This window comes from Myotis nattereri, assembly GCF_964212035.1.
Source record: "Myotis nattereri genome assembly, contig: HAP1_SCAFFOLD_167, whole genome shotgun sequence".
Lineage (NCBI taxonomy): Eukaryota > Metazoa > Chordata > Mammalia > Chiroptera > Vespertilionidae > Myotis > Myotis nattereri.
In genome coordinates this window covers 22,715-42,168 of record NW_027669624.1, presented here as the reverse complement: position 1 = coordinate 42,168, position 19,454 = coordinate 22,715, and the positions used below count along the sequence as shown (strand labels likewise).

Here is a 19,454-nt window from a genome sequence, read left to right as displayed (position 1 = left end):
TTAAAAAGAATAAGCTCCAAATGCATGAAAGACTTAAATGTAAGTCGTGACTCTATAAAAATCTTAGAAGAGACCATACAGCAAAATCTCAGACATTTCTCATATGAATATGTCTGCCGGTACATTTCCTAGGGCAAGGGAAAGTAATGAGAAAATAAACAAATGGGACTACACAAAAATAAAAAGCTTCTGTACAGGTAAAAACAAACAAACAAAAAAACCCACATCAACATCCCGGCCATGGTGGCTCAGTGGTTGAGCGTCGATGTATGAACCAGGAGATCACAATTCAATTCCAAGTCAGGGCATATGCCCAGGTTGTGGGCTCGATCCCTGATCCTAACAGGAGGCAGCCGATCAATGATTCTCTCTCATCAATGATTTTTCTATATCTCTCTCCCTCCCCTTTCCTCCCTGAAATCAATAAAAACAAATTCAAAATAAAACAAGTGATCAACAAAATGAAAAGGGAGCCCACTATATATGGGAGAACGTATTTTTCAATGATACATCTAGTAAGAGGTTAATTTACAAAATATATAAAGAACTCATACAACTTAACAAACGAAAGACAATCCAATTAAAAAATGGACAAAGAACCTAAGTAAACACTTCTCCAAAGTGAATATACAGATGGCCAAGAGACATATGAAAAAATGCTCAAAGTCACTAATCCTCAAAGAGATGCAATTTAAAACCACCATGAGGTATCATCTTACACCTGTCTGAATGGCTGCCATCAACAAATGACAAGCCATGGCGAGGATGTGGAGAAAAGAGAACCCTCGCACACTGCTGGTAGGAATGAAAACTGGTGCAGCCACTGTGGAAAACAGTTTGGAGTTGCCTCAAAAAAATTAAAACTGAAACTGCCATCTGATCCAATGATTCCTCTTGGAGGAATATATCCTAATATGAATACAGTTGTTTTTACAGCTGTGGTACATTTATACAATAGAATACAATGAAGCTGTAGAAAAGAAGGATCTCTTACCCTTTGAGATAGCAGATAGACCTGAAGAGTATTCTGTATGCTAAGTGAAATAAGTCCGTCAGAGTAAGACAAGTACCATATGATCTCACTCATAAGTGGAATCTAATGAACAAAATAAACTGATAATCTGAGTGGATCCAGAGACATGGAAGCATGGAACAGAGTGTGGAATCTCAGAGGGAAGGCGTGGGAGGTAACCAACCAAAGACTTTGTATACATATATGCATATCCCTTGGACACAGACAATAGGTAGTGAAGGCCTGGGGCAGGGGGCGGGGGCTGGCTGGAGGGGGGTCAATGGGGGAATGAGGGAGACCTATGGAATACGTTTAACAATAGAGATTTATGAAGAAATAAAAATAAACTTACAAACAAAATAGATCCAGAGACACGGAAGCATGAGACAGAATGATGAATCTCAGAGGGAAGGTGGGGAGGGAGGTGGACAGATTAACCAAAGAACTTATATGTATATATGCATAACCCATGGACACAGACATTAATGTGGTGAAGGCCTGGTGGAAGGGGGCGATACAGGAGGTCAATGGGGAAAAAAGGAGGACTTCTTTCATACTTTCAACAATAAAGATATATTTTTTAAAAACTTGTAAGTGAATATTCATAAGATCATTAATCATATAAGTCGAAAAGTATAATCAACCTGAATATCCATCAATTTATTAATTTGTAAACACTGGTATAGCCACACAATGGGATATTATTCAGCCATAAAAAAGGAGTGGCTTTGCCCAGCCCACTTGGCTCAGTGGTTGAGTGTTGACCTATGAACCGGAAGGTCACGGTTTGATTCCTGGTCAGAGCACATGCCCGAGTTACAAGCTCGATCCCCAGTTTGGGGCATTCAGGAGGCAACCGGTCAATGATTCCCTCTCATCATTGACGTTTCTCTCGCTCTCTCTCTCCCTTCCCCTCTTAAATCAATAAAAAAATATATTTTTTTAAAAGGAGTGGCTTAATAGTTTCAAGGTTGATCCAATACCTGCACAACATGGATGAACCTTAAAACTATTAAGCCTAAAAAAAACTTTTTTAATTATAAAAATAAAAACTATTAGGCTTAGCCCTAGCCCATTTGGCTTAGTAGATAAGAGTGTCAGCTGCGGCCTGAAGGGTCCCAGGTTCAATTTCGGCCAAGGGCACATGCCTGGGTTGCAGGCTCGATCCCCAGTATGGGGCTTGCAGCAGGCAGCCTATCAATGATTTTCTCTCATCACTGATGTTTCTATCTCCCTCTCCCTTCCTCTCCGAAATCAATAAAGAATACATACATTTAAAAATAAATAATGACCCCGTTAAAAAAAAACAACTATTAACTTTATGTGAAAGAAGACAGACACAAAAGGACAAATATTGTATGATTCTCCTTATAGGAGGCACTTAGAGTAGTAAAATTCAGAGACAAAAAGTACAATGGTGGTTTCCACGGGCTGGGAGGAGGGGCGACTGGGGAGTTATTGTGTAGAGCAGTGGTTCTATTTGCGGCGACCTTCCTAATGCTGAGACCCTTTGATAGTTCCTCATGCTGTGGTGACCCCCAATTTCACTGTTACAAATTGAATATAATTAAAGCATAGTGATTAATCACAAAAACAATATGTAATTATGTATGTGTTTTCCAATGGTCTTAGGCGACCCCTGTGAAAGGGTCATTTGACCCTCAAAGGGGTCGCGACCCACAGGTTAAGAACCACTGGTTTAGAGGCTCTAGTTTCAGTTTGGGAAGATGAAAATTCTGGGGGAAGATGATGCTGATGACTGCACAATAATGTGAATGTACTTAATGCCACTTGACTATACACTTAAAAATGGCTAAAATAGCCCAAACCGGTTTGGCTCAGTGGATAGAGCATGGGCCTGCGGATTGAAAGGTCCCAGGTTCGATTCCGGTCAAGGGCATGTACCTGGGTTGCGGGCACATCTCCAGTGGGGGATGTGCGGGAGGCAGCTGATCAATGTTTCTCTCTCATCGATGTTTCTGACTATCTCTCTCCCTTCCTCTCTGTAAAAAATCAGTAAAATATATTTTTAAAAAAATGGCTACAATAGTATTATGTATATTTATCACAATAAAAAGAATGAAGTCCCAATATATACTACAACATAAATGAACTTTGCAAACATTATAGTTAAGTGAAAGAAGCCAGACACAATAGGACACATATTGTTTGATTTCATTTATATGAAATGTCTGCAACAGGCAAATCCTATATAATATATAGGGAATATGCAAATTGACCATCACTCTGCCACAAAGATGAAGGCGCCCACAGCAGAGGCCGAGTTCCCGTAATGAGCCTTAATGAGCAATCAGCAGGGACCTGAGGCTTCGCCCCCCCTCTCCCTCCCCCCTCCACCATGGGGCTTGATAGGGGACCTCAGGCCACTGCCCCCCCCTGGTACCAGGCCAGGGGACCTCAGGCTGTGCCCCCCACCCAGCACGGCTTCACAGGTGACCTCAGGCCACACCTCCCCACCCAAGCGGGACTTGACACAGGGACCTCAGGCCACACACCCCCACCCAGCGGGGCTTGACGGGGGACCTCAGGACGTGACCCCAGCCCCTGCACCAGGCCAGGGGACCAAAGGCTTGGTACCCCACCTGGCAGTGCTTGGCGTCGGACCTGAAGGTGCGCCCCCAACCTGGTAGAGCTTGATGGGGGACCGCAGGCCACAACCCCCACCCGGCGGGGCTTGGTGGGGACCTCAGGCCACACCCCAGGCCCCAAAACCAGGCCTGGGGACCTCAGGCCTCGCCCCTCTGCCCAGCAGGGCTTGAAGGGGGACCTTAGGCTGTGCCCCTCTCCTGGAGCACGGCAGGGGAACCTGAGGCTGCATCCCCTGCCCAGTGGGGCTGGATGGGGAATATCAACCACACCCCCGACCCAGCGGGGCTTGATGGGGGATCTCAAGGCACACCCTCCATCCCAGACCAGGGAACCTCAGGCTACACCCCCCACCCAGCGCCCGGCCAGGGGACCTGAGGCTGCGACCCTGCCTGGCCAGGCTTAACAAGGGTAGGACTGGTCAGGGATCTGAATCTAGCATCCCTGGGACTCAGCCCCGAACCCCCAGTGCCCCACTCCCCTTGCATGTGGAACGGGAGGCCAGGGAAGGAGAATGGGAGCAGCGAGAGCTCCCTGATCAGAGGACTGCTATCTACTCGCCCGCGGAAACTGAAGACGTGCCAGACAGTGTTATGGGTAAGGACACGCTCTCCCCTTCCTGGCAAAGGGAGGTGGCTTCATATTTTTCTTCCTTTACCCACAGAAAACAGGGGTCAGGGAACAGAAAGCACAACTTACAATGGACAGGACTGGGGTGAGGGATGAGTTGGGAAAGGGCAGGTTCCTATCTGCCTCAAAGGGCTGTCACAGGACCAAAGATATAGTATGTGAAAGTAACTGAAACCGGGACAGGCTGTTGGGAACTTGATTAGGTGTTATTTACAAAACCAAGTACTTACAATAGCAAATCCCATGTGCCAGGTGCCTTGGGAAACAGATGAGTTTGACATTGACTTCGACCCCAGGTAGCTGACAATCTAATAGAGAAAAGTCAAACAGTTAGGATAGCTTCTGTGGGATTCAGAAAGATGACAGGGGCTCAGGAAGATAGGAGGGGTCCTGGGGACAACAAAACTGCCCATGGTCCCCATCTTTTCGGTGGGTGCTGGGTGTCACCTCTCCCGCCCTGCCCTCATCCTCCCCTGCTATTCTAGCAAAAGGGTGGGTAATGGGGTAATTGTCGGAAGATGGAACAACACTGTGCTGGGAGAGAAGGTAAGTTCTGGGAACGTACCAAGTGCTGATTTTAAAAAATAAGACGTACCTTAAGGCAGACAGTGTTAAGTCACCAAGCTGTGGCTTCCCGGCTGGAAAAGTTCCTTTCCTGCTGGAAGAGAATAAATTGTCTTAAGATGTCGCTTTTCAGGTTAGACTTTTCTCCAAGTTTTCCCAGGACTTAAAAGGGCTGCGGTGGGTGCGGGAAGTCAGGGCACTGTTCACCCAGCTGGGCGCCAGGAAAAGGAAAAGAAATGCTAAAGGTATAAAAGGCACACATTTCAGAGGCAGAGGGTTCACTTGACCTTTGGGGAGGAGGCAAACTGGTGTGCTGCAGCGAGGCTCTTAAGGAGAGGGCATGGGAAGGATGAGAGGATGTAAAACAGGGTGAGTGCAAACCCCCTCATCTGTAGGGGCGGCAGGCCCGGCACCTGTAATGGCCGCAGGCCAGTCTTCAAGGACGCTTGTTGGAAGAGATGGGCCTAGAAGGGCGAGCAGGGCCTAAGACAATGCTGAGAGCCGGCAGAAGAGAGGGCAGGAGCGCGGGAGGCCCAGCAAGGTCGAAGACATGAACGGAGCTCCCACCAGTTAGACTTCCGGCTGGCCGCAGCCTAGGCATGCGCATTGCGGTCTGCCCCAGGGCGCATGCGCACGTTGCCGTGAGGGCGGGGCATAGAGCAGACAGGGCCAGGATGAGGGCAAGTGTGACCAGGGCAGGTTTCCTCTCTGCCTCGAAGGGTCCTCGCAGGTGCAAGGACATAATACATGAAAACAGCTTGACACTGAGACAGGCTGTGGGGAGTAGTAGGTGCTCCTTATAAAATCAAGTGCTTACAGTAGCAAATACCATGTACCAGGTGCCTTGGGAAGCAAAGATGAAGTCGACATGGAGCTAGATCCCAGGAAGCTGACAGTCTAATAGACTCCTGCGGGATTCAGAAACATGACAAGAGCTCACAGGAGGATAAAAGGGATTCTGGCCCCTGTAATGTGATGGGATAATTCTCATAAAATGGAACAATAATGTGCTGGGACAAAGTCTGGTCCTCTGGGAACTTTTCAAATCTTGATGGGAAAAAAGAGAGAAAAGGAACCTTGAGACAGGCTTAGGTCACCTAAGTGCCTGGCTGCCCTTGCTTGCTGGAGAATAAATGATTAGACCTTTCTTCTCCCCAGTTTCTCAGGACTTAAAATATCTGCAACTAGAGGGGATAGTCATGGCACTGTCACACAGATCACTTCAAGGAAAAACCTGTTAGAAGTATTAAATGCAAGCGTTCAAAGGCACATAGGTCAGTTTCACTTTGTTAAGGAGGATGGTGTGCTTGCGGTGTTGAGCCTTTTTGGAAGAGGTGGGCTTGGAAACCGTGCAGACGGGAGCGCTTGAGGCGTCAGTCCGTCACTGGACAGGCCAGCCACTGGCCACTCCAGAAAAACTGCTGAGTTGGGCTGAGCGCCAGGCTGGTCCGCCCCAAGGCGCAGGCGCAACAGTGGGCAGGGGCCAGCAGGCCACGTGGCAGGGCTTAGAGGTGGGGGTGCAGTGAGGATGGGTGTCAGGGCAGCCTGGAATCTCTAGAGGGGGGAGGGGGGAGGGGGAGGGCCGTGAGGGAGGGCGGGGCAACTCTCGCAAGGCCAAGCCCAGTCTAGCAGGGGTGTCCAGCCAGGGACTGTAACTGCCTGGCGGCGGGAGTACCCGCACTGGACCAAAGAACGTATGTCTGTGCTCGCATGGTTATGGAGGCGCCGGTGCACAACATGAAGGGCTCCCCACAATGATAGACCTAGTTTGACTAGGTGCCTGAAGCTGCAGTGACACAGACAGCCGACAAATACCAAGACACTGTATGTGGCTTTTAAATATAAAGAACAGGCTGCCTCAGAAAATCCCCAAGTCTAAATACCCAGGTTTGAAAGTGCAGGGACAGTATCATGCTGGAGCTATTCCAATATATAAATTCTCTCTAACAACAATCGGGAGGACTCAGGCCTAGAGAGAAATGAAAGCAGTCCCAGATGTGGAAGGTCTGCATTCTCCTTGACTACTATATGGATGAGAAAAGACCCTGGCTTTTCCCCACTTTACCCCATCAAAACCTTCCTGGTTTCTTACCCATCTCCTCTTTCCTCTTCTTTTCTCCACTTCACTCCACAAATTCCCTTTCTCTGTTTTTTACCACTTCTATTTTCACTCATTCTGTCTAGTTATATTTATGAAGTATGCAGTGTTTCTCTGACGTGGGTCAAGACCCCAAACCTACAAGGAAGGCGGCTGTGCTACCTGGACAAAAAGGAGCCACATGCTAACCTGACTAGCTCAGGGAAAGCCTGCATGGCAGCCTTGCAAACTCAGAGGCCTAAAGCAATCACAAAAATAGGTCTGAAATTAAAATATTTTTAACTGAGAGCAGCTTATGGTCAGTAGTCATGTCCTAAGCCAGTATTTTCCCTGACAAAGGTCAATCTTTACCTCAACTGAGTCTGTCTATTGTCTCTTTACATCTATGATAACATATCATTGGAATATCAAAAGTAATTTTCCTTTGTACAGACTCCTCAAAGCATAGGCACCACTCTACAGAAACCACAAATCCCCTCAATGTTATTGAGTTAACTGTTCACTGCTAACCATCCTATACCAACCTATGTAAAAGAAGTATGTCTATCACTTTACTTTTTATCCCAGAGGTTTTCCCGCTTTGCTTTCTCCTGCCTCCCTAACCTATCACCAATAGATTTCATGGAACCCACAAACGTCTCCTCTTTTGATTGCAAGGTATAATAAAATAAGGTACAAAACACCCAGGCTCCGGAGTATTATCTCAATTCACTGAGATTTTGCTCCCCGGCAACTGTCGACCGTTTTGGCTTAGATAAACTCACAAAAATTCTTCACAGGTTTGAATGTCTTATGTTAACAGGTGTTTAATACCAAGAGCTGTACCAAGGCTACATATTTATCATCTCATTTCATCTCACACATAGTGAGGGTCATGAAATATCTCCCACCTACACTAGAAGAAAGTCAGGCTCGGAGAGAAAATAAGATTAAATACCTCTCCTGTTGACACAGGCCCAATAAACAGTAGGTGTCAACTGCAAGTAGGAGAAAATTTTTCAATAATCAGGAGTTGGGGTTATTAACTCTAGATTGGGTTGCTAATTTCTTGGAAGTGATCACAGGATAGGTTCTTTAAGAGCAACCATGTCACTATGGGAACTTCCTGAGATTGCTTCCCATACATAGAAAGAACAGATACCGAAGCCAATTTTCATACATAGAAAAAAAGAACTTTCTCTTCATGCCTATGAAGGCAAGCTCAACAATCACACAATTGCAGACAGAGTGAACAAATACCCATCGAATACACTGCAGAGGAATTCAAAGTTAGGTCATCATAGCAAGAACTGCAGGAGACCTTCCACTTTGGACTTCCTGCTAGCCCAAGACAGGAGACTGTGACACACGGTGACTTCTCAGCTAGGAACAAGGCTGGTGTTCTAGCATCTTTAACTAAACATAGAAAATATGAAGGAGGGAACTGCATGAACTGGGCTAGGTTCACAGCCCTTCCTGCTGCCAGGCACTGGCCCCTGAGGTGGCACCCTTAGTCCTCCGCCCAGAAACAGAGCCACTGAAACTACGGCTCCGGAGTGGCTGTGGCAGAAAAGATGAAAAACAAAACTGCTACCATTGTCTTCTTTTCACAAGGTTAGTTCAAAAACAAGTTGAAAAGAGAAGCATTTGAGAGGTTTGCTGAGAAACGGACTCTAATACTGCAATAAAAACGTAACAAAGGGTCCTGTGTCAAAATGGGCTGCATCTGGCAGACGCACTGGGTCCCCTGGGAGGAATGCTGGAGCCTGGGGTTCCGCACATGCACGTGGCCCGGACCCAAGTGGGCCAATGGTTGCACTGGGATGGGTCCCTGGTTGGGTCTTTGGACAGAAGCTGCCCACATCCTCACTGTGCGCATTTTTAAAGTTTCCTACCTTCACTGCCTTCCAATGGAGCTGAAGGCAGAAGTTTGGAGCCACCTGTTTAGCCACAATGGCCGAAAATGGTGATGAAAAATGGCTGCTCTGGAGGACAAAATCTGTCATAAAATTGAGTATTATTTTGTGACTTCAATTTGCCACAGGAGAAATTGTTAAAGGAATAAATCAAACTGGATGAAGGCTGGTGACCTTTGGAAATAATGATCAAATTCAATCGGTTAAACCATCTAACAGACTTCACTGTAATAGTAGAAACATTGAACAAATCAAAGGCAGAACTCATGGAAATAAGTGAAGATAAAACTAAACTCCAAAGAATTCCAGACAAGCCCCTTCCTGAAGTTACTGATGAGTATAAACGTGATGTAAAACAGATCTATTTAAGAAAAAAGAAAAACAGATCTGTTTAAAGGCTTCCCTACTGATACAACACTTAATGACATAAAAGAATAGTTACAAGTTAAAGGTCAAGCACTAAATATTCAGAAGAGATCATGGCACACAACATTTAAAGGAACAATATCTGCTGTGCTTGACAGCATTGAATCTGCTAAAAAAAAAAACATATGGAGACACCTAAACAAAAGTACAAAGACGTAGATCTGCTAATACTTTTCAAGGAAGATTACTTTGCAAGAAATAATAAAGCAAACAAAATAAAATGGAAGCTAAATTATGAGCTAAACAAGAGCAAGAAGAAAAACAAAACTTAATAGAAAATGCAGAAATGAAATATCTGGAAGAAAAGACTTTTTGCGTGCTGAAATTTTCAGGGAACCTAGATGATCACACCTGCAGAGGAGATTTGCACATCCTTTTCTCAAATCATGGTGAATTAAAATGGAAAGACTAAGAAAAAAAAGGGAAGATTGTCAGAGGAGCAAGAGGGAATAATCCCATTTAGAGAAATAGCCAAGGAAGGACTAGATAAAGCCAAAGATCCAAATAATGGTAACCTACAATTAAGGAACAAAGTGACAGGGAAGTGCTAGACAAATATGTGGATAAAGAAACATTGAAGGAAGTCATAGAAGGTACAACTCCATGGTCGCGTCTACTCAGATAGTGCCTGCTGCATCCTCCTTGGCCGCCTGTACATGCCTGGGCAATGATTGTGGAGATTGCAGGCATCTTCATGTGAGACAAAGAGCAGATCCAGGAGGAGGAGCTGCAGAGATCCCCTGATGAGATGAAACTGTTGCAGGAAATGTTTCAGAGCCCTGAGGTTGAGCGCCACCCTGGAGAACCAAAATCCCAAACAGAAGGGAATGAAGATTCAGGGGGCAAAGAGGAACCATGGGAAATGGTGATGGATAAGAAAAGCTTGAAGCTGTGGCGGTGCCCTATTACAGGCACCCATCTTTCTCAGTACAAAGTTTTTAGAACCTACAACAAAAACAACCCCAAATACTCAAACACTTGGAAGCTGAATAGCACGTTATTAAATATTGATTGGGTTAACAATGAGATCAAAGAAGAATTTAAAAACATCCTGGACACTAATGACAATGAAAACACAACAATCCAAAACCTTTGGGACACAATGAAAGCAGTCCTGAGAGGAAAGTATATAGCTCTACAGGCCTATCTCAACAAACAAGAAAAAATGGTAGTAAATCTTCTAAATCTACAACTCAATGAATTAGAAAGAGAGCAACAAGAAAAGCCCAGAGTGAGCAGAAGGAAGGAGATAATAAAGATTAGAGCAGAAATAAATGACATAGAGACCAAAAAAACAGTACAGAAAATCAATGAAACAAAGAGCTGGATCTTTGAAAGGATAAGCAAGATTGACAAACCTCTAGCCAGGCTCACCAAGAAGCAAAGAGAAAGGACCCAAATCAACAAAATCAGAAATGATAGAGGCGAAATAACAACAGATCCCACAGAAATACAAAGGATTGTTAATAAATACTATGGACAACTCTACTCCAACAAACTAGACAACTTGGAGGAAATGGACATATTCCTAGAAAAATACAACATGCCAAAACTTGATCAGGAAGAATCTAAAACTCTCAATAGGCCAATAACTATGGAAGAAATTGAAGCAGTCATCAAAAAGCTTCCAGCAAACAAAAGCCCAGGACCAGACGGCTTCACAGGGGAGTTTTACCAAACATTCAAGGAAGAACTAAAACCTATCCTCCTCAGACTACTACAAAAAATCCAAGAGGAAGGAACACTTCCAAGCTCATTCTATGAAGCCAGCATCACCCTAATACCAAAACCAGGTAAAGACAACACAATGAAAGAGAATTACAGGCCAATATCCCTCATGAACATAGATGCCAAAATCCTCAACAAAATCTTAGCAAATCGGATCCAGCAGTACATCAGAAAGATCATACACCACGACCAAGTAGGATTTATCCCAGGGATGCAAGGATGGTACAATATCCGCAAATCAATAAACGTGATACATCACATAAACAAATTGAAAGAAAAAAAACACATAGTCATATCAATTGATGCAGAAAAAGCGTTTGACAAAATTCAACACCCATTTTTGATAAAAACTCTCAGCAAGGTGGGAATTGAAGGATCATACCTCAACATAATAAAAGCCACATATGACAAACCCACAGCGAACATCATACTCAATGGACAAAAACTAACACCATTTCCCCTAAGAACAGGAACAAGACAGGGAGGGATGCCCACTCTCACCACTCCTGTTCGACATAGTACTGGAAGTATTAGCCATTGCAATTAGACAAGAAGAAGAAATAAAAGGCATCCAAATTGGAAAAGAAGAAGTAAAACTGTCCTTATTTGCGGATGACATGATATTATACTTAAAAAACCCTAAAGACTCCATCAATAAACTATTAGACTTAATAAAAGAATTCGGCAATGTAGCAGGATACAAAATTAATGCCAAGAAATCTATGGAATTTCTATACACCAATAGTGAATGTGCAGAAAGAGAGACTAAAAAAGCAATCCCATTTACCATCGCACCAAAAAAATTAAGCTACCTAGGAATAAACTTAACTAAAGAGGTAAAAGACCTCTTCTCAGAAAACTACAGGACGTTGAAAAATGAGATACAGGAAGACATAAAGAGATGGAAGAACATACCATGTTCTTGGATGGGTAGAATCAACATCATTAAAATGTCCATACTGCCCAAAACAATCTATAAATTCAACACACTTCCCATTAAAATACCAATGGCATATTTCACAGACCTAGAACGTACTCCCCAAAAATTCATCTGGAATGAAAAACGACCCCGAATAGCTGCAGCGATCCTGAGAAAGAACAAAGTAGGTGGGATCTCAATACCAGATATCAAGTTGTATTACAAAGCCACTGTTCTCAAAACTGCCTGGTGCTGGCACAAGAACAGACATATAGATCAATGGAATAGAATAGAGAGCCCAGAAATCAGCCCCAACCAATACGCTCAATTAATATTTGACAAAGGAGGCAAGAACATACAATGGAGTCAAGATAGTCTCTTCAATAAATGGTGTTGGGAAATTGGACAGATACATGCATGAAAATGAAACTGGACCACCAACTTACACCATACACAAAAATAAACTCAAAATGGATAAAGGACTTAAATATACGATGGGAAACCATACAAATACTAGAAGAATCCAAAGGCAACAAAATCTCAGACATATGCCGAAGCAATTTCTTCACCAATACAGCTCCTAGGGCATTGGAAACTACAGAGAAAATAAACAAATAGGACTACATCAAAATAAAAAGCTTCTGCACAGCAAAACAAACCATCAACAAAACAACAAGAAAACCCACTGTGTGGGAAAACATATTTGCCAATGTCATATCTGATAAGGGCCTAATCTCCAACTTAACAAAAGGAAGATAAACAATCCAATCAAAAAATGGGCAAAGGATCTAAATACACAAAAGAGGACATTCAGAGGACATTCAGAAAGCCAAGAGACATATGAAAACATGCTCAAAGTCACTAATCATCCGAGAGATGCAAATCAAAACAACAATGAGGTACCATCTCACACCTGTCAGACTGGCTATCATCAACAAATCAACAAACGACAAGTGCTGAAGAGGATGTGGAGAAAAAGGAACACTTGTGCACTGCTGGTGGGAATGCAGACTGGTGCAGCCACTATGGAAGACAGTATGGAGTTTCCTCAAAAAACTACAAATGGAACTCCCATTTGACCCTGTGATCCCACTTCTAGGAATATATCCCAAGAAACCAGAAACACCAATCAGAAAGGATATATGCACCCCTATGTTCATAGCAGCACAATTCACCATAGCTAAGATCTGGAAACAGCCTAAGTGCCCATCTGTAGATGAATGGATTAGAAAACTGTGGTACATCTACACGATGGAATACTATGCTGCTGTAAAAAAGAAGGAACTCTTACCATTTGCAACAGCATGGATGGATCTGGAGAGCATTATGCTAAGTGAAATAAGCCAGTCAATGAAGGAAAAATACCACACGATGTCACTCATTTCTGGATAATAAAGACCATTATAAACTTATGAACAAAAATAGATACAGAGGCAGAGCTGCCTCGAACAGACTGTCAAACTACAGCAGGAAGGCTGGGGAGGGTGGAAGGGCAGGAGGGGGGTGGGTAAGAGATCAACCAAAGGACTCGTATGCATGCATATAAGCATAACCAATGGACATAAGACACTGGGGGGTAGGGGATGCCAGGGGATTGTCAAGGGCGGGGGAAAAAAAAAAGGAGACATATGTAATACTTTTTGTAATACTTTAAGCAATAAAAATAAATAAATCAATAAATAAATATTAAAAATAAATTAAAAATAAATAAAAATAAAAATAAAAATAAAAGAATAATATACAGAGATCCAACAGAAGACTAGAGGATCCCAAGAATCAAGTCAAAGATTTGAAATACAAGGAAGCAAAAAACACCCATCCGGAAAAGCAAAAAGAAAAAACAATCCAAAAATATGAAGATAGTGTAAGGAGCCTCTGGCACAATTTCAAACGTACCAACATCTGAATTATGGGGGTGCCAGAAGAAGAGGGAGAGCAAGATATTTAAATCCTATTAGAAGAAATAATGACAGAAAAATACCCGTACCTGATGAAAGAAATAGACTTACAAGTCCAGGAAGCGAAGAGAACTCCCAAAAAGAGGAATCCAAAGAGGACCACACCAAGACACATCATAATTAAAATGCCAAGGGCAAAAGACATAGAGAGAATCTTAAAAGCAGCAAGAGAAAAACAGTTATTTATCTTACAAGGGAGCACCCATACGACTGTCAGCTGATTTCTCAACAGAAACCATGCAGGCCAGAAGGGAGTGGCAAGAAATATTCAAAGTGATGAATAGCAAGATTCTACAACCAAGATTACTCTACCAAGCAAAGCTGTCATGTAGAGTTGAAGATCAGATAAAGAGCTTCACAGACAAGAAAAAGCTAAAGGAGTTCATCACCACCAAACCAGGATTATGTGAAATGCTAAAGGGTATTCTTTAAGAAGAGGAAGAAGAAAAAGGTAAAGATAAAAATTATGAACAACAAAGGGACAACAAATACATATCTATCAACAAGTGAATGTAAAAATTAAGTCAATAAAAAAATCTGATGAACAGAATAAACTGGTGAATATAATAGAAACAGGGGCACAGAAAGGGAGTGGACTGACAATTCTCAGGGGGAAGGGGGTATGAAGGGTGCGGGAAGAAATTGCACAGAAATCTTACACCTATGGATGAGGACAGTGGCAGGGGGTAAGGGCATGGGGTGGGATGGGAACCAGGTGGAGGGGAGCTATGGGGGGAAAAAGAGGAACATCTGTAATAATCTGAACAATGAATATTTATATATAAAAAAAAGGAAAGCATCCAAGGCAAGGCTGATTTGGGCTACCCAGAGTGGGGAGTACGGATGGCCCAAACTTTGGAACCACTGGCAAAGAAGATCTCTAAAGGAGTTTTAGTAGCTGAATTGTGGGCATTTTTTTGCATATATTTTGTTTAATAAGAAGAATGCAAGTCAGGTTTATTACAAATCCATCAAATATTCTAAAATGTATGGAGTCAGACAGCAAGATCAAGAAAAATGGTTGAACGACAAAAGTTAGGAATTTGGTCACTGGTACAGGTGTACCCTATTGCACAGTATCAGGCATGATTAAAATTCCAAAGTTGACATGGATAGATTTTGGAATATGTAAGGCAAAACGTAAATTCCAATTAAGCCAGAGGTTTTATTCTTTGGACTACCTGTGAAGAAATTATGGAAGGTATGTTTATTATGTTATAAATAAAGTTTTGCTTATACTTTAAAAAGAAACACCCAAGAGTAGCACCCACGGAGACAGAAAACCCCAACAGAAAAGAGAACAGCAAAAGCCTGGGTATTTAGGGGAGTTTAACGTCCAGACAGAAGCTGCACCCATGGAGCCCTCAGATCAAAGTAGACATGCTCTAGTACAGCCGTGGGCAAACTACGGCCCACGGGCCAGATCCGGCCCGTTCGGCTGTTCTATCCGGCCCACGGAGCCGAAAGAGCGGAGGGTTGTCTTGCTCTCCCCTCCGCTCCTTCACCAGCAGCAGTGTTAACAAGTATTAGTTCACACAAACACTCCATCCATGCTTTTGTTCCGGCCCTCCGGTCCAGTTTAAGAACCCACTGTGGCCCTCGAGTCAAAAAGTGTGCCCACCCCTGCTCTAGTATGTGGCTCACATAGGAAGAGAAGCTAGGGATGAAGATGCCCTGAAGAGGAAAGGTCTGTGTTTCCAAAGTCAATATGTACTAGTACACGCTGAGGAAGCAATAATGGTGGGAATTTTCTCCACCCCCATGAGGAGAGGACAAGACAAGGATCACCTCCTTCTGACCTTCATCAAATGAATACAAGCTGAGAAAGCTTGACTCCTGTCTTCTTCAGTCAGCTAGACCCCAGAACCACTGCCTGACTCATGCAAATGAAATCGGGAATCGGGGGCTGAAAATGCCTGGCCAGACCACACAATAAGGCTGGATTGAATAAATAGGGCCTGCACTTCCACCACATGCAGAGAGGAACTGTGAGGGCCATAGTCCACATGAGAGCCCTGCAAAAGCAAGTGTACTCCGCTGTCTGAAAAGGAAAGCACACAGGCAGAGCACCCGGAGAAGCAATGACCCTGACACAAGTGTGGCTCAAGGAGACTAGGGGGTGAGGGGGAGTTCGGTGGCCAGTTAGAAGAAAGGCACCCGATGAGACTGGAGCCAGCAGTCTGCGGTCTCTTTAGGAAGTTCAAAATGGACCCATAAGAGCATGGGCTCGCGTTTCCCTCTGTTCCCATTACACATTTAATGACCCTGCCAGGGTGTGTTCTTCTCCACGTGCACTGTTCTCCCTGGGAACCACATCTGGAGTGGTGGTCAAGTGGAGGAAGGAGATGGAAAGAGAAAAGGCAAAAAGAAGTACTACATTCAACCCATACACAGACACACACATCACTAGCAAGACTACAAAATCCATGAAGGTGCCAGTTTCCAGTAGACAGCAATTTCCCAGAATTTAGAAGTGTAGGGTTTTGACTGTTACAGTACACTAGGCTACTAAATGCTTCAAAGTGACCACAAGAGGACTGGGTATTTAAGAGGGAAAAGTTGGCTAAGAGACCTCTTGGAGATTTCCTGCCAGACCAGGGAAGAGTAAATCCCAAAGGCAGCTTTCATGCATAAGTAGAAAGAGACTATGGTTACTTTCTTTTATGCTCACCAAAAGACGCTCAATGAGCCCTCGCCTGTATGGCTCAGTGGATAGAGCACTGGCTCACAGGCTGAAGAGTCCTGCGTTTGATGCTGATCAAGGGCACATACTCAGGTGCAGGCTTGGTCCCCGGCCCTGGTCGGCGCACACACGGGAGGCAACCGATCGATGTGTCTCTCTCACAGATGTTTCTCTCTGTCTCTCCCCTGCTCCGTTGACTTTCTCTAAAATCAATGGGAAAATATCCTCACGTGAGCATCAATAAACAAACAAGAAAACAAAACAAAAGGATACTCAATGAACGGTTGTTAAAGACCTACTCTGCAAGAAAGCCTATCTTCTGGAAAAGTTTCTGCTTTTCCTCCAACAAATGTAATACAACAGTATCAAAAAAGTTACCCGGCCAATTTGGCTCAGGAGATGGAGCATCGGCCTGCGGACTGAAGGGTCCCGGGTTCGATTCTGGTCCAGGGCACATGCCGGGGTTGTGGGCTTAATCCCCAATAGAGGGTGTGCAGAAGGCAGCCACTCAATGATTCTCTCTTATTGTTGATGTTTCTATCTCTCTCTCCCTCTTCCTTCCTCCCTGAAATCAATAAAAGTATGTTGTCGTGTTTTTTTTAAAAAAAGCTATAACGTTCTTAGAAAGGGCTGTGCAAATGTGCAAAGGTCACTGCGGGAGAGTCGGGGTGGGAGGACTTTGTGCACAGTGGCAGGAGCAGGCAGTGGTGGCAGCCACAGCCAGAAACCAGGTAGAGGCCGAGGGGACCTGTCCACTGGTAGCCATGGACAGGCATGCAAAGGCAAAACGGAGGCTCAAACCTGGAGGACCCTGCCGCCTTGGTCCAGCCACCAGCCACAGGCTACTCTCTGATAGCAGCAGCTGCACTGCGACCCCCATTCCTCCACCTCCCCTGCCTATACAACCTCCTACACCAGGGGTGGGCAAACTTTTTGACTCAAGGGCCGCAATGGGTTCTTAAACTGGACCGGAGGGCCGGAACAAAAGCATGGATGGAGTGTTTGTGTGAAATAATATAAATTGAAAGTAAACATCATTACATAAAAGGGTACGGTCTTTTTTTTTTTTTAGTTTTATTCATTTCAAACGGGCCGGATCAGGACCGCGGGCCATAGTTTGCCCACGGCTGTCCTAAACTCTTCCTCCTCTCGTCTCTAGGCCAGGCCCTGTGCCTGCCGCCATGGCAGAAGCATCTGACATCAGAGAAATCTAGCCCAGAGATTTCATATGGCCTAGATTGGTACCATCCCCTCCCCCTACAGCCCCAGTGGCTGCCTGTACCCAGTGCCACTCTGGGCCTCGTGTCTCTCCTGTGATAATACTGACACAGCCAGCAAGTTAGAATGGAACAAACTGAAGATCTGATGAGAGAAAGGGAAAGTTGCTGGAGCAAAACAATGGATTTCCCTTTCTCTTTCAGGCAAGTGATCATGGGAAACACCACTCAGCAACCTCCTCAACTCATTGGCTCCACCAACATCTGTCAGGAGAATGCCTTTGATGACAACAGTCACAACAGAAGATATTCCTCCACTCACAAATGGCTATCCACCATCAGTCGGCAAGAATGAAACTCAAACCAAATACCACTCTTCTAAGCAGTAACCCAATGCATCAGCCAGTGGCTTTGGTGCAATTAGAAACTTTAGGCCCACTATTACCATTCAGAAATGCCAAACACAATATCACATGAACTTCTGGAAAAACCTTCTCCTCCACAGGGACCACCTCCTCCTTCAGTACTACAAACTGTGATTCCAAAGAAGGTGGGCTCACCTGAAATTAAACTGAAAATAACCAAAACTAACCAGGATGGCAGGGAATTGTTTGAGTCTTCCCTCTATGGATACCTTTTCAATTAAGCACAGGCAAGTGAGCACACAAAGTCAAACCATGAGAGCAGAAAAGCAGAGGGAAAGCAACCAGCATGACTCTTCTATATTAGAAGAACACAACTCACACAAAATCCCCAAATTCGAAACCGAGGAACAATCAAAAGGTTGTTTCTGGGGAAAAAACAAACAAACAAACCGGAGAAGATCCAGCCGGAGCGGTTTGGGTGAGTGGATAGAGCATCGGCCTGCAGACTAAGGAGTGCCAGGTTCGATTCCAGTCAAGGGCATGTACCTTGGTTGCGGGCACGTCCCCAGTGGGGAGTGTGCAGGAGGCAGCTGGTCGATGTTTCTCTCTCATCAATGTTTCTAACTCTCTATCCCTCTCCCTTCCTCTCTGTAAAAAATCAATAAAATATATTTTTTTTAAAAAAGAGAAGATCCAGTATTAAAAGAGGAAACCTTGGTTTAACCAATATTACCTTCTGTTCCAACAACAGAAGTGCCTGCTTGTGTTAAGTGCCATGTTGGTGATCATGTTTAGTCTCAGGAGGCAACCTATCCTTGGTGGCCTTGTATGGTTTCAAGAGATCCCAGCTCGAGGTTCACACCAAAATGAACACAAGAGGTGCTCAGGAATAGCACGTCCAATGTTTTTTAGCAACCAACCAGAGAGGGCATGGGTCATAAAAAACGGGTATGAAAGAAAAAAGTCATAGACAGCATGAAGAATTACTGACTGAGGCAACCAAACAAGCCAGCAACCACACTGAGAAACACAAGATTTGGACACCCCGACCGCAGAGAGATCGCGCACAATGGGAAATTGACATTGCCCATGCAGAGAACGCGTTGAAAATGATTGGAGAGGAAAGAATAAAAAAGTATACTTTGTACATATTGATAAACATCCTGAGGAGGCTTTATGGCAAGCGAAAAAGAACGCTGCCCCTAAAGCCGCAGTTTAAAACCATCAGGAAAGAAACAAACCAGAGACCAAGATCAATGCTGAGTACTCAGCCAGAACAGACCAACGCAGGTGAAGTGGCCTCCTCACTATCCAGTGCTGACATTCCCAGACACAGCCAGTAGCAGCACCCG

At 44.3% G+C, this 19,454-nt stretch overlaps 2 pseudogenes across 2 annotated transcripts; both read left to right on the top strand.

Moving 5' to 3' along the window:
* The first annotated feature begins 8,843 nt into the window (after positions 1–8,843).
* Positions 8,844–9,644, top strand: LOC308512575 (lupus La protein homolog; annotated as a pseudogene). Its single transcript has one exon. The product of its transcript is annotated as a lupus La protein homolog (transcript).
* An 8,274-nt stretch (positions 9,645–17,918) lies between these two features.
* On the top strand, positions 17,919–19,445 carry LOC308512574 (histone-lysine N-methyltransferase NSD3-like; annotated as a pseudogene). Its single transcript has 2 exons — positions 17,919–18,520; positions 18,791–19,445. The product of its transcript is annotated as a histone-lysine N-methyltransferase NSD3-like (transcript).
* The last annotated feature ends 9 nt before the right edge of the window (positions 19,446–19,454 follow it).